The sequence below is a fragment of the Pseudorca crassidens genome, chromosome 2, assembly GCF_039906515.1.
Source record: "Pseudorca crassidens isolate mPseCra1 chromosome 2, mPseCra1.hap1, whole genome shotgun sequence".
NCBI lineage: Eukaryota > Metazoa > Chordata > Mammalia > Artiodactyla > Delphinidae > Pseudorca > Pseudorca crassidens.
The window spans coordinates 169,807,145-169,821,347 of record NC_090297.1 but is presented as its reverse complement, the minus strand read 5'-3'; the positions used below and the strand labels follow the sequence as shown (position 1 = coordinate 169,821,347).

General features: G+C 34.8%; 1 protein-coding gene across 5 annotated transcripts in view; it reads left to right on the top strand.

Annotated features, from left to right (window-relative positions):
* Nucleotides 1-14,203, top strand: part of SPATA17 (spermatogenesis associated 17) — a 205,036-nt gene that overhangs the window by 68,135 nt on the left and 122,698 nt on the right. The gene's annotated exons all lie outside the window — the stretch shown is intronic.

The following is a 14,203-nucleotide window of genomic DNA, read 5'->3' as shown; positions in this document are numbered from 1 at the left end:
GCTAATGGTATACTTTCTTTCATTTTCTAAGTATTTCTTTTTTTACATATAGGAAAGCAGTATCTTTTGGCAGAGTAATTTTATACCTTACTAAAATTTCTAATTGGGTCTCAAATTCTTGTACTTGTTTTTAGTGCTTAAGCTAGATATCGGTGGTTTGTTTTCTCGTTCATTCATTCAGCTATCTAACGAGGGGTAGAGAGTGAGCTGGGGCCGTGGGCAGCTGTGCTCTTGCCGCTGTCCTCCCAAGTCTGATGACCTCCTGTCACTGTGGAAATTGATTTCGTGAAGCTCCACAGCTTACGGGCTGTCTTTTCTTTCTCCAGTTCACTTTATTCAGCGGCTCTCAGGCTACTTTTCCCCGTTCTCCTGCAGCCCAGGTTTGCCATCACGTCTCAACTCAGTCAGCAGTTCTGATCAATGAAAAGAGGAATTGCTTGGCCTCAGATTCTCTCCCTCAGTTCTGCATCCCAGTCAGTCCCTGTCTTTATCCGTCGTGGTGAGGGTACTCACTAGGTTCTTCAACCTTGTTCACGTATTGATATTTCCCACATACTACACTGACTTTGTGATTGAGGAAGATACCCTGAACTTGTACTTTAAATTTAATTGAATATGACAGATATTCTCCATTTATTCAATTCCTAGTTATTCTCTCGAGTTTATGATGGGGGTTGTGACTCTTCCTTGTTTTTTTTCATATATTTTTGTTTATGTTTGTTCATTTGGCTGATTGAAGAAAGGCAAAAGAGCGTACATTCACTGTTTTCCTACAAAGCCACACATACTTATTTTAACAAGCACTCAATATTAGCTTTTATTGTTATGCTTTCTTTGAGTGTCATTTCTTTCCTTTTTTTCAATCTTACTCTTTCTTCAAGGTGTGGAAACTAAATTGTTTTGCATGTATAGATACATTTATAAAACCTTTGTTTTTATTATTCGTATATATGGTTCTTTCTTAATTAAAGCAGTCTTAGTTTAACCCTTGATACTAGTATTCTTGCATTAAGATACGAAAGTTTTATCTTTGTAATAATGACCATTTTTCTATTTCCTGTTGCAGTTCTTGACATAGCGTGTTCATTAAAAAAATGTCTGTATGAATGCATATATATTTCGAAGATGGGGTCATATATTCTTCCTCAGTGCATAAAAATTTGTTAACTTATATATTATAAATCTGGAGGAGCCACATTAGACTTTCAATAGTGGCAAAGTCTGATTCTCTTAAAATATGTAATGCTTCTTTTATATATCGTTTCATGTTTTACAATAAATATATAGTTAAGCAAACATTTACAATAATATTCTGATATTATCTGAAATGCCAGTTCACACGTTTTACATTCTCAGAGGCTGTATGATGCAGATGAAAGAGCAAGTGTAGAGTCTTAACAGACCTCAGCATGAACCTCCCATTGAAAACACTAGGGATTAATCTTTCAATCAAATAGAGCTATTGCCACTCAAACACATTATAAATTGCTAACATATATTGAGCACTTATGGTATACCCTTGATTCTCATTATCTCCTTCCATTTTCACAACAAACCTGTGAGGTAGATGTTATCACCTATTGTACACTTCAGCTAGAAATATTTTAGTTTTGCTTCATTACGTCTAGGACTTCCCTCTAAGTATTACTTTTCATGAGATTCTTAATTAGGATGGACATATCTGTATAGATGTTTGCTAAAGAATGGTTACCTTAAAGTAAGGGTAAGCATAGAATATAGACACTGAACTATCTCATAATTAATTATTTGGTAAAATTAAATAAAACCCATTCAGAGCAAAGCAATATTAAGAGTAATTTCCATACTGTATTACTTTTCTTTAATAAAACACATCGATTTTCTCTTTGAAACATATTTTATTTTAAAGCTAGTCGATAGAACTATTTATTTTTATTAAACAAGTTATTTTCGGTTAACAGAAAGAGTGGTAGATTTTCCGTTGTTGATACATGAAAGAGATTTGACCCATAAAAAGTGGCTGTTTTGTAGATTCATCTGCTGGGTAAACTGTCAGGTGGCCTCCATAAATGGGCTGTCGTGTTATTTCATTTATTTTTATTATTTGAACTCAAATTAACTCTACAGTTTCACAGTTTATCTCTCATGAATCTGAGCAGTTAAGTAGGACAGAAGAAAAGGTACAGTTCCTTTCGGCTCTAACATATCATTGGCTGTCAGGTACGCCTTGTTATACTGTCCATCCTCATTTAACTATCCCACAAGATCTCTTAATGAAGTTAAGCCCCAAGTTCACTCCAATAATTCTGTGGCAAGAGTTTGTGCAATGTAACAATTCATCACTTGTCAAGAAGGCACTTTTAGTTTATACATTTAATAAGGGCATCCTCTAGCTTGGTTAATTAGAAGTGAACAGTTTGCATATTTACTAAATGCGGAGTGTCATTGCCACCACGGCCTATTGCCTACATGAATTATTTCTCTATCTGCAATAAACAGCTGGGTAATTATTACTGCCGTAATCAGATAAATTCCCTCTGTAAGGCTTTTCTTACATGGCAATTCTTTGAACTCATCCAAAGCTGAACAAAATTTATGAACTCCAGCAGCGAGGCCACTTTTTCATACTAGGATATCCCTGTTCCCTGTTTCAAGGACATAAGTGGAGCAGCATAGATATTGTGAAAATGAGGAGAATAAATACGATTACCTAAAGATAATGTTTCAATAAACCACATTTTAAAAATATAATGTTCCGATCTCAGCCAACTAAATGATAGCAGTTTGGCTTTATCGAATTGTATCTGGGTGACGGGCTCTTTGCGTAAGGGCTAGCCTAAGACATAAAGAAAATAACATTTTAGTTTTCAAGGACCAAATTAGTCTGTAGTGTTAACTGTCCGCATGACTTTCTTTCTGTAGAATCACTTTATATACGAAGAGACAATAATTATAGCAATTAATTTAGTAGAATTTAGATAATAACATACTAGAGTGTCTAACTTAAAGTACAGCATGTAATCTTTTTTTTAAAAACAGTCTATTATTTATCCATCATTAGTAATTAATGACATAATCCATATAATCACTTTAAAACATGGAATGATATCAACTATTTGATCACAGCCTTTTTACATTATTTTTATTTTTACCAAGAATGCACTACCTTTAACAATTTGCTATTTCAAAACATTTTTAAAGCCAAGTATATAAAAAGGAAAAAATCCCTTCATTCCTGAGATAGAATTAATAAAAGGAAAAAGCTTATTACATCGAGTATAATTTTGTTATATATGTATCTGTATATATATTTAATTTTTTTCAAATTTAACTCTTTATACAATGAATTTCAAGAAGTTTACAAAAGACATTTATGAGTAAAAGAAACAAGGATCATGGTAAAGGAAAATACAGAATGATAACTCTGATCAGGGGATGTGATTAGTTAAGAATGTCCCATTGTCAAAATGGAGAAAACATTACTGCACATACAAGAAACAGCTTTTCTAGAAATTTCTGGAAATTTCACATATGAACCCTCAATAGGAGACACAGTAATGTAGTGAACAATGACTTCTGTAACTTTTTTTTTTTTTAAACAGAAAAAAGCTCTCTGAATTTCAAGTCTCTCTTTTTTGTGGTGATATTTGGGGGGGAAAAAGAGCCAGAACGTAGCAATAAACTGTTACTCATTTGAAAGCAAGGGACTAAAATATGTTGGTTTGTGGACTCAGCCTCGTGGTCGTCCAACATGGAGGAATGGATGGATTAGAAGTTCTTATCTCTCACTTATCCTAGCTGATCCTCTGATAGGAGGTGGATGGAAGGGAGTTGTTTTTTGTGGTTTTTCTCCCTGTTTAATTCTGTGTTAAGGATTGGTAATGCTGTTTTTAATATTGCTCATTGAGAGTAAATTTATATAGTGGAAATCAGATTTGGGTACCTGATATCTCAATAATACACATTTACAGTCGTACTTGAAGCTACGTTTTAAGTTACTGTGAAAGTGTATTGAGAAAATGTAACCATTGCTAAAAGATTATTTAAAGTACCATCCAACCGGCTATTTGCCCTTCACCTTATTTGACCTCTTTGAAGCACATGACGGTGTTGATTACTTTCTTCTCTACTCTCTCTTGTAACCTAGATTCTCTGAAGGCACTCTCCCCTGGCTTCCTTTCTACTTTTCTGCTTGTTTCCTCTCCATTTCTTTCGTGTACTCGCCTTTATTTGCCTGATCTTGAATATTAGTATTCTCTCTTTGATGCACTTGCCTTTTCATTCTTTATCCTCTGGACAGTCTCCTCCACTTCAGTGACTTCTGTTACCACTTATGTTTTGATGATTTATAAATCTGAATATTCTCCAGCCAAGAATGTTCTGATTATTATAAACATTTATTCAAATGCCTGCTAACACTGCCACTTGGACATCCACAGACACCTCAAATTAAGCATCTTTATATGTGAAATAGTAATTTTTTCCCCAAATCTCTTCTTCTTATGGTGAATTGGACCATTTTTCATTTCAGTGCCCAAGCCAGAAACATGGGATTCATACTAAAGATGCTTTTCTCCATTCTGTTGGTGACCAAGCTCTATCACTTCTTTTCCTAGCCCTCTGTTCTCATTCCTCATCAAGCTGTCCTTCCTTCTGCTGCCTGAATGACTCTAAAATACAGATCCGATTAATGTAATCTGTTGTATTTCCTTCCTTTTAAGGTTTCCCTAGTAAAAGGTGACTTAGAGGTCCTAGAAATATGTAAACTATAAACACGAGGATTATATTTGAGAGCATCTTCTTGGCATAAGAATTAAGCAAGCCCAAAGTAATGCATTATATTCTTAAATAGTTATAATACTTAAAAGCTTGGATCGTTGAGAAAAACTTGTTAACAGGTATCTTAGTTAAAATATTATTGTAGAATGGGAATTCCTAAAGACTGTGTGTGTGTGTATAGAGAGAGATACCACTAACAGATATGTGTATATATATATAAAATAGAAATTTTGTGATGAAGAGGAAAGGTATGCAGTGGTGTCATACTACAAAAGCAATGAATTAAAAAGCATCACTTTTTAAAAAATACTTTTTTCGTTCCCCCTTTGTAATGCCTTTAAGCTTTTTCCATCTTGTTTCCCTTCTAATCTGTCTATTTCCTCTCTCAGGAGTGACATTGAAGAGAACTGAGAGACAATCACCCCAGTTTCTCTCTCTCTCTGTTCTTTCTACTACTATTTTGTAGTCTTTTCTTATCCTGGCTAAGAATACATAGGATAAGATTCTGTTTAGCATTCATATGAAAGAGATATCTAAGATCAATTATAAAATAATTGGTCCATAAATAGTTTTCCCAAACTCATTTATTGAAGTTACATGTGATAGACTGCTTTAAAATAGTTGCCATCATCCTGTGGTAGGTCAGTGCTTTATTATAGCATCAGGATTAGTTTAGAGAGGTCCCTGATCTGTGTTGAGTGGATTGCATGGAAAAGCAACCACAAGTATTTTTGCTTTAAAGTGAAGTTAACACATTTTAAATAAGAGACGATGTGTGATTTTGGAATAAACGCAAAGTAAATAAGATCTTACAATTCTTTTCATTTGAAATGGGAACTTTAGCTACTCAACCCTGAACTCTACCCAAAACAAAACTTCAGTAGCTTGATACTCATTCTCCACAGCTGAATGAGTTACTGTGAAGATACACTCTCAAGGGAGAGAGAATGTGATGTGCCTTGATCTACCTTTTTGCAAGAAAGCCCCCATGCTGTGTCTCAAAGTCACCGTCTGTAAAGTCATTTCATTTCACAAAGAAGCACAGGAACCTTGTTAATGATACCTGCCCCTTACCAACCTCAGGGGGATGTTGTGAGGATGAACTAATGTCTGTGAAGCATTTGGAGCTCCTGAATATGATGCACTGAGTCAATATATTTTATTATTATGCCTATTATTGTACTTAGCTCAATGTTACTCTCAATTATTGGACATCATATATATTACATAAAATTTTACTTCCTTTTATAGAAGTTGTCCAGAGTAGTAAAAAGAAAATAATTTTACAGTGATACATGTGCATATGTTTAGAAAGAATGCTATGCAAAAAATTCTTTTCAACTGAGTCTATTCAAAAGAGCCAGAAGAAGAAAAAAATTGATTTTCACGAATGATCTTTCAATGGAGTCTTATTGCTTTTTAAAACCATGAAAAGTACGCAAATGAAATAATGGAGCAACTGGATGCTCCCTTTTTACGATCAGAGTGAAGTCATGGTACTGTAATTTTATGACATTGACCATGATCTTCTTTTTTCACTTTTTTCATTCTCAAAATATCTAGTCTATAGTGGACAAATTTGCTAGCATTACCCTTCGAGAGACTACTCACCCTTGGTCCGGAAGCCTTTCTTCTGCTCTAAAGTGCATTGCCCCCAACTTGCTGTTGATAGATCAAGTCTACCAAAGAAAGCTGGAGTTTTTTGTGAATAATCCATCCTCATTTCATTACCACTCCCCTCCATCCCAGCTTGCTCGCTTTAGTGAAAGCCTGTTCATTGTTCTGTTCCCACCTCCATTGCCTTTTCTTCTGACCCCTCTAATCAGAGTGGAGCTCTCTGAACTTAAGCACTGTTTATGTGTTTCTTCATAGACTTATTCTGTCTATAAGCTAGTTAGTTATCAGCTATTTTATTTGCAAGCTACTTGAAGGCAGGGACTGGACTTTACACAACTTTATTTCTTTTAATATTTTAAACATACTTATGACTGCCCAAGTGAATAAATAAATGTGTGTTAATTTTCTTCATGATATTAACTGGAAAAGTAGCTTAGACATTTGGAAGGGAAATTGATCTATACTACAAACAAAGGATTTTCAAGAGTTACTGAAAAGTGTTTTATGAGAGCCCTTTTCTAAATGTTTTCAAAATGTGAAAGTCTTAACTCCAGATTTCAGAGTAAGGTGTGATGTTCAGGAACAGCCTGAGTGCTTGAGTATCAAGGGCTATGTACTACCGAGTGCTTACTTTAAAACCGTATTTTCCCTTTCGAAAGCGCTGCCCTAATGAAATTTACAACACCTGTCCAACAATTCCAGGGCCTAGGTAACCAGGTAGATAAAATTAGTGGTTTAAATGATTTGACTGACTTAACATGAAGCTTTTGTTTCAAATGCAAATATTTTGAGTATCTTAATGACTTCCAGATCATCTGTTCTAAGGTTTTATCAGTCTCAAAATATTTTTGGATGTCACGTACCAACTCCAAGCATGTAATTGCTTTATTTGTGGTTAGTAATTTTACTTATATTTTAGACTTAGCCTTCCCTTTTTCCTTTTATTATCTTCTTATTTGGTTACATTAATATGGACAGATTGAGAGTAGACAATTGTTAGAGATACAACATAAGTCCATTCAATAAATTTAACTAAAATACTTCTATGTCATAACATACCACAGCAGAAACTCATGCTATTCAGCTAGTTTTATTTTGAAGGCTTCTCCCAACAGAAGATATCACTGACTTTGCCATCAGACAGAGTGAGGACTCTAGAGAATTGTTTAAGTCCATTTTCTTAGAACTATATATTTTTCTTAAGGATGGTACAGATGATAGCTTTTTGTTTTTATTTGAGAAATTATGGAATTTGGGGCATCTGTGCTTTTAAAACAATCTCCACGTAACTTTTAAATTTCTCTGTCAAAATTATGATTTCTATGGACGTATTGGGATGTACATATCCTGTCTCCTTTGTAGTACTTCATAGTGCTTTAGCTAATATGGTGAGATTCATAATTAGATCATTAACTGAATATAATTGCATCGCTTCGTGGTGTCATACTAGTGAGTAGAATCTAATCACCTTACTTCCTCAACAGAGCTGACAATCTCATTGCTGTAACTAGTGTGCTCCTCAAACTTTAGCAGGCAGGAGATTGACTCAGGGTCCCATCCTCCAGAATTTCGGATTGAGTCGGTCTGGGCCAGAGCCTGAGAATGTGCGTTTCTAGCAGTTCCCCAATGAGGCTGATGCTGCTGTTCAGGGACCACACTCTGAGAACCACTGTCCTTGACAAAGAGCCAGAGTCTGGGTTCTACGTCCCCTTCCCAAGGGAGGCTTTCTCAGTGTGGCTTCTTCCCTCTTCTAATCAGACCACCAGAAGTGATGAAATGCACTACTAGTCGGCTGAGAAATAGTAAAAAGGAGGCTCGCACCTAGTGTATACCAGATATTAGGCCGCATATTTTGAGAGGGGCACACCTTAACCCTGACCTTCAGGACCTTAGCACATAGTAGGAGGAGTGCTGAAGTGGTGCATGTTTACAGGTATAATTTGTTATAGAAAGTAGGAGTAAAGGATTGTTAGAGTAGGAACAGCTAGAGAGTAATTCTTTTTAAAGGGATCTCGAAGGCTTTTTAGAGGAAAGGGTAGAGATTTCTGGTCTTTATTGTTGTTACTGTCGTTCTGCTGCACTAGAAGATAAAAATTATACACAATTTTTTTAGTACTATATTTTGAAATGAATAAGAAAATCAAACAAAATGGCAAAATATATAGCTCGCTTCTGAATGGCATAGGCGGCCATCTTAATAATTTTTATTATGGTAAATAAGTATTACGTGAGTCTGCTGATCGAATACTGAGCTGTGAATAATTTAATCAGTAATATATAGAAGAGAATAATTCCCAAATTGTAATTATGAATTTGGATGTTTTTTATCTTATAAATATTATTTGTTTCTGAAAATAGTTTTGAGTGGAGTGCTCTATTTTCTTCAAGAAATAGTTTTTGAAGGTACATTATTTTTCTTCTTTGGCTCAGACCTTGGGCAAAAATCAAGAAACAATTTAAAAGGACAAATCGTGATGAGAGAAAGAAAATGTGCAATGCAAGGAAACATGAATTATTGCATGATAGCAAGTAATCATTAGCTTTCATCTGGGCTCAGAACTGAGCAGAATCATGTACTTGTTTCTGTAGTCACTTCTCTCAGGTTCCTGTCGTCATTCATATACGCAGACTTCCATATGTATATGGAGACAATAGAGTGAATTCTTTATGACAGTACTCATATCCAATGTAATGGTCCTACTGTCCAGGACTATCTTTGTAAAATCTGTTTATTTATTCATTTAAATAAACATGGATAAAACAGACATAGTCTTTATAGAGTTTGCAATCTAGTGGGTGAGACATACATTAAATAAGCAAATACAGCCATAGAGACATAATTATAAATGTTAAGCTCTATAGAGGAAAAAACAGAATTATGGTATGATGAGTGAGAATAACAGTGGGAGAAAATTCACCTTGCTGTGAAGGGAGTTCAAGGCAGAAAATACAGTGTAAGTGAAGGTCCTGAGGTAAACCGTTTCTAGGAAAGGAAATAGGGTCCTTTCTAGGAAAGGAAATAGGCTAAATTGTTTGCTAGGGAATAAATAAAGCCATGCTGACCAAAGCACAGTAGTCACAGGAGGAGTGGTATGAAGTGAGATGGAGAGATAAACAGGGCCGATCCTGAAAGGCCTGTGGGTTTTTATTGTTTGTTAGTTTCGTTGTGCTAATTAGCTTTTAAGGATCTTGTCAGTTTCTGTCTCTTTTTATACATTATGATGTTCATTAGCATTCTTTATATACTCAAAAGTAGCAAGTGGAAAACGTGTTAAGAAGAGATGACATATGTGGCTGCAAATGCAAAAGTTTGTCCATTCCAAGGTCACGTGTAGATCCCCAGTTACAATTTTATGATCTGATGATGAAGAAGAGTAGCGATAGTTCATTTAAACTTTTCCAAAACAAAGCAGCTTTTCCCTTTTGAGGACTTTGGGAAAATAGTATGGATACTACAATATTCAAAGTTACAGAAAAAAAAAATGTCTATCGATATCTAAATAAAATATTAGATTGGGCAAAATGTATGGTATGAGTATAGTATTGTGCTTAAAGGCATGGATTTTGGTGTCAGACCTAGATTCAAATTCTAACTCTGCCACTTTCTAGTTTGAGAGTTTGGGCAGAGATCTCACCTCTGTGAAATGGGTGTGGGTAATATCTGCATCACAGGACTGTGAAAGGATTAAATGAGGTATTGTAGATGTCTTAGCCAGGAAGCTCTTGGAAACAAAATGTAAGTCAAGGATTAAACTGCCAATCCTTTATTTGAGTGGTTCTAGCTCAGGACAGCGAGGGTGAGGGAGAAGGGGGAGTGAAGTGTCAGAGATGGAAACAGACTCTGAGACAGTGATTTGGTTTGTGAGTGTTATTGGGGAGCATTTGGGGAATAACGTCTCTAAGGGAGTGGAAAAGGAAAGCAGAGGGAGGTGATGAGCCTCATCGGAAGTCTCAGCCAATCTCAGGAAGCTCTAGGCTTTGGATGGGCCTTGAGAGTAGTGCTAGATTGGCACAGAGGCTCTGGGCCTGTCATTGGATGCCAAATGGAGGAGAGGGTGACAAAACCTGGGGTGGGGCAGATTTTCTCCAGTGAGATGTAGCTTGAGCTGTCAGCCACCAACAGTCAGGGCAGCTGTATTGGGTGCTTTGGTCCTATAGGGAGGATGTGATAGGATGACCTCCTGCAGCCCTGGACCACTGCTTCACATCACATTCCAGAGTGACACAACCTAGTGGAGCAGGTGTGCATTCCTTTGTTAGCCACATAGGTTTTCTCCCAATCTGCAAGGAGACCTCTCAAAGCAGTATGTGAAAGACAGTAAAAAAGGGAAATTCATTTGCATGAATCTCTTCTGTCTTCTATTTCCCACTGGTCAAGGTTTACCCCATGCTTCCTGCCTCTTAGAAGCCAGATTCCTTGCTCTGCCTTGTGGGAAATCTCATCCATAAGGTGCACACTAGTGTGGAGAGAGAAAGGAGAAGATCATTGACGGGATTTAAGAAAGCATAAAAGATTCCTATTCAGTTATGTAGATAAAGCATGTAACCTAGTACGCAGCTCACAGGAAACATTCTCTAATGTAGCACCTTACTACGTGCCAGCCACTACTCTGAGCACTTTACATAGATTCATCTATTCGATCCTCACAATAGCTTGATGAAGAAGCTACAAATACTGATAATATATTTGCATTTTACAGGTGAGGATATTGAGGCTCAAAGATTAAACAGCTAGTAAGTAGCCCAGCAGAGATTTTATAACCAGGTGTAATTTCAGAGTCTATGTTGTTTAACTGCTCTACTATATTGCCTCCAAGTGGCTATTCTTATTTTTATTATTGTTATCACGATTAGAATATGTAAATATTTTATTATCATTATAGATGTCATTAGCAAAATATATTCAAATATGTAAAGCTTTACATAGTTTCAGTAATTTTTGCCTTTATTTTAAAACTAATATCACAAAATGTTTTGTATATATAAAAACTGGTACAGAAAGTCTGGGGACTTATCCTGGTTTCTCTAACTATATAATAGGAAACAGGATCATAAGATAAAAGAAAATAATCATGGTTCCTTCAATAAAAGTAGCTTCTGCATAGTATTTCTTGTATCAGGATGACTATAGCCAGGTCTGTGGTTAGAGAATCTGCAAATCTAGGGATTCTAATTCCATTTCTGCCATTAACTGATTTGTTATTCAGAATGGGTCATTTCATCTCTTTATGTGTTTTCATATTTGTAAAATAGGGTAATTAGTTATACCTATCCCATATATATCACAGGATTCTTTTTGAAGATAGAAATAAGTCAATACACCTGAAATTAAAAAAATATTCATAACCTGAAACTATTTGGAGAAATTTTTAATTGTTTAAAAAGCATTTTAAAAATTGCTGGATTAAAAAATAGGTAAATTTTATATTTTTGCAGGGAGCCCTAGTTACAATGGTTTCCAGCTTTTAATCTTTAATGGGATATAATTTTTTACTGCATCCTTTACACTGAGCCATATCTTCATCTAGATTGCTATAACAAAAACCTGTATATCAAGGATAAATAATTTATTCAGCTCCTCCTACTTGGTTATTTAACATAAATATAATTGTGGTGTTCAATACAACTGTATACTCTCAAGTAGGGCAATAAATCAGCTAGCAACTTTAGATTGATTTTTTTTCAATAATTGTATGAATTGACTAAATTAATTATTTTTGTGGTTTGCGATTACCCCAGATTAGTTTTTCTAGGGTTTTGTCAAATTTCTTGGATTTATTTGTAAGGCTTCCCAGTTCCTTCTAGATTTACTCTGTGTTTTCTTTATATACTGGAAACTGGCATTCTTTTACACCTCTCTCAGTTTTAACTCTCCTTGTCAAGCTCCCCAAGTACACATTGTTTTAATTTTATGTTTCCATATCCTGAAGATGGACGGTTTTTACTGCTTCAAGTAATTTCCACCCTCATTTCGTATCCAAGTCCTAGTTACTTCTTTGCACCTTGCCTGTTCATGTATGTGTTCAATTTTATTGGGCCTTTTTTCTTTCTTATGTAAGATCTCTTCATATTCATTAAATTATTTATAGAACACAAACTTCTTTTTAGATGTGTTGTTTTAATTTTTGTGATTACTCAGAAAATTCCTGTCATTATCTTTGGAGTAACATAAAATTGGATACCTGCATATCTGAGTAATTATCCTTATAGCGGCAGTTTATTGGTTATTTTAAATTATCTTAAAGACTTATAAGAGGAATTAGAGAAGAGATATTTATTTTTTACATAATATCAAAAGTAAAGGTGAAAATTAATGACGTATTCACTTCCTTATGTAACATATGATTGTTACTTTTCCTGGTAAAAATTCTCATTTATTCATATGTAACTGCCTTGAAATTTGTACCTAAGGACAAAGAAAGGTCGCCAATCCCTGTAACTCCTGGTTCTTTGTCAAAAATGGACACAGTTAATGAGGTTTGTTTGGTACAGAACAAATTCTCAGACACAGATAGAGATCCTTTCAATGGAAACAAATTTGTTTGGCTTTACCAGGTTACTTAGCGATTAATAATAGCCTTGAGATGCAGGTCAGAAAGGTCATTGTACCAGCCTGCCAGCACAATCTAAATGTGCAGCCAGCCCAGCTCTGTGGGTGCAGAAGCCCCCAAAATACTATGCATAAAGTAAAACAGGCTATTTTCTGACTCCTTTTTTCATATTAATAAGCAATTTTCAAGAGAAGGGTGGCAAAATGAGGGCCATGCCACTCCAAGTAATTCATTTATTTTGCAATTTAACCTTATGTTGGAAAAAATAGCTCTGCTGCAATAGCAGAGCATGGTGATTTTTAAACGTCAGAGTGTTTCATAAGTAACCTTGTATGAAGTATTGTATTAGTAGCCTTTAACAGAAAATTGCAACAAAAATATTTCCAGTCATTGAAATAGAAATGAGAATCTTTTTTTTTTTTTTTTTTTTTAATTTTTGGAATTCTCCCCTCTACTTTCCCCTGCTATCTTTGAGGTATGTGCCCAGATGCTTTACTTAAAATTTTACTTATAGAACTAGACACTAAGTTACATATCTGTTTTTTAAAAGCATAAAGTACAATTTCAAAACATTTTAGCATGAGTGGTTAAACTTGTTCTATGAAAATAAAGGATTTATTCTTCCATAATTTGATAATATTCTATTTAGCAGGTATTTGTCACAAAGTATATTTTAAGAGGTGATTTTTTGTTTAAATTTTTAAAATACATATACATAAGTGATGAAAATTTCATTATTTTAATGGAATTTATTACACTTAGAAAGTTGTGAACTTATGCACCCAATTTGGCTTTTATTCTAATTATTGATATAATTGAACAAAATGTCAACCTTTCAAGTACAGGATAATATATGTAATCTTGTTGATATTATTTAAACTGTTTAACTGAAGTAAACTTAGAATAAATTAAGTATATGTGTAAAAACCCATCACACTTTTTAAATTAGCCTGTTAGTGTGTAAAGTAAACAATGAGAACTTGGTAAATACCAAATTTAAAGGAAATCAATAGCCCAGATGTTTTCTTAGGATATTTAACTAAGTCCAAAATAGCCAAAGAAAATGATAGCATAGTAATTAACTTACTTTGCATTTGATACAGTTCCTCAGCTATTGAACTGATTATAATATGTAGATACTTGATTTTCAAAATTTCACCACTGAAAAATCACTTAAATGCTTTTTAAAGATTGCAAAGATTCCCCTAGAATGTGCCAGTAAGTTCGATTCCACCACTGATTTTGATGGATGTGGACAATGGTTACCCCTCAAAAAC